Source organism: Acanthisitta chloris, unplaced genomic scaffold (assembly GCF_000695815.1).
Source record: "Acanthisitta chloris isolate BGI_N310 unplaced genomic scaffold, ASM69581v1 scaffold13806, whole genome shotgun sequence".
NCBI lineage: Eukaryota > Metazoa > Chordata > Aves > Passeriformes > Acanthisittidae > Acanthisitta > Acanthisitta chloris.
This window is the reverse complement of record NW_008677702.1, coordinates 15,379-17,665: the sequence shown is the minus strand read 5'-3', so window position 1 is coordinate 17,665 and position 2,287 is coordinate 15,379.

Sequence of the window (2,287 nt, the reverse complement as noted above, 5' to 3'; positions counted from 1 at the left end):
GAGCACCTCGGGCTGCGAGGGCTCAGCACAACCCCGTCCTTTGCTGGGAAGGAGGTGGCAGATGGGGCCACCGGAGGAGCATCACTCCCCTGGGGACATCTTCTCTGCCCACTCGGGACAAGGGGCAGGATGCAGGGCAATTCCTCCTGCAACAAGCCCCTGGAGCCCCAGATGTGGGGCTGGAAGTGCCCCTTGCTCTGCAGAATCCCGGCGGGATCACTCTGGTGTCCCCTACACGTGGCAGGACAGTACAGAAGCTCTGATGGAGCAGGACCCAACCCAGCCCCCTCCCATGCTCCAGCCAGGGGTGCTGGGGGTGCCCTGAGCACCTCAGGGTGCTGCCAGGGAGTCCAGCCCATGTTGTTAAAGCCATCACCACCACCCACTCACTGTCGCCTGCAGCTGTGGCCTTGCAGGAGGTGATGTGGGGTCAGGAAGACACTGCAAGAGCCTCTGGCCACAGCAGTGAGCAGGGAGCAAGTGGCCAGCAGAGCCGGGGGGGCTGTTTCCCCCAGCACCGTGAGCTCATCCCTGCAGGGGCATCTTTGCACCCCATGAGGGGTTTAGTGCAGCTTTGCTCCAGCCACAGCAGGGATGTTGCCGTGGTACAGAGCTATTTTGGGCTGGTGCCGAGATACCAGTGCGATGAGTGAGTCAGAAACATTCCAGATGCACAGGCTGCTTCTGAATCTTGAGTTATTCAGCCTGCAGGGTCAGGAGGGCAAAAAACATGACTCCAAGTGGGCCCAGCTCCAGCCCATGCCCCACAGCCCAGGGCAGGGTCCTCGTGCTGGGGGACAGGGCTCACAAGGACACCACGATGTGCTGGATGTGCCTGGCACCAGGGAGATGCTCCTTGGCCAACTCCCCAGGACCATGAAAACTGCAGGAGGCAGCAGGTCCAGTGCCCAGACACCCAACGCCCCAAACTGCTGCTTCTCCATCACAAACGACTCCAGCTCCTGCGACACCAGCGCCAGCTGCCCCAGGCACGGAGCGTAGGTGGTGCTGCAGCACTCCAGCCTGTCCTCGAGCTCCTCATCTTCTCCTAACTCACTGGGCCTGTGTCAGGGATCAGTCGCTGTGCTCAGCTCTGATACTCACTCCTCACCCACTGGTTTAGCTGCACTAAGGTCAACCACAGCACCCATGGAGAAGAAACTGCCATTTCCATGCTGATTGCTGAGACCATAGCATGGTGGAAACAGCTGGAAAAGCCAACCCTTCCCCCAACACTGCCAAGGCCACCACCAAGTGCCACATCCACACAGCTTTTAAATCCCTGCAGGGATGGTGAATCCACCACTGCCCTGGGCAGCTGTGCCAGGGCTGGACAGCCCTTTCCATGGAGAAATTTTCCTTAATATCCAACCTAAACCTTCCCTGGCACAACTTGAGGCTGTTTCCCCTTGTGCTTGCCCCTTGTTCCCTGGGAGCAGAGCCTGACCTCACCTGGCTGCACTTCCTGGCAGGAGTTGTAGGGAGTGAGAAGGTTCACCTGAGCCTCCTTTTCTCCAGGCTGAGCCCCACAGCTCCCTCAGCTGCTCCTTGTGCTCCAGCCCCTTCACCTAAAGGAAAAAACACAATCAAACTCCATTAGTAGTCCCAAAGAAGCAAGACCCCAACACTTCCCCCACGCCTGTGTCTGCACCATTACATAATGGGAAACCCTTGAACATAAAATATCTCTGCTCCTCTGGTTGCTGAAGCTGATGATCGACCATCTGGCTGCGACTTTTCAGCTCTAGTGGAAGAAGGCAGCCACTGCTTTTGGGGTGAGCATGAGGACAGAGGCCATCACAGACCCCCAGGAGGGTGGTCACGGCCAAGGTCCAGGGTGTGAACAGAGAGAGGGTCAGGCTGCTCAGCTCCTCACGGAGCTGGGAGGTTTGGGGCACCTCTGGGAACAGAGAGACGTGTCAGGAGGCACTGCTGATCCAAAGGGGTACAGCCCAGTTCCATCACAGGTGAGGGGAATAACACCCCAAAGACCAGTTTCACAACCATGCCCTCATTTTCCATGCAAATAAAAAAGAACCTGAACTGAACTCTGACTGCAAACCAGGACACTGTTTCCAGCTGGGAAACCCTCCCAAGGCTGACAAGCTGTCCCTCTGCCCCCTCCCCATTCACAGCACTCCAGTCACACACCCACACCTCGAGTAACAGCTGCTTCCTATTCTGGTGGGGATGCTGGAAGAGGAGAGGGGAGGGAAGGGGAGGGAGAGAGAGAGGGAGGGGGAGGGGGAGGGGGAGGGGGCGGGCGAGGGCGAGGGAGGGGCCGTGC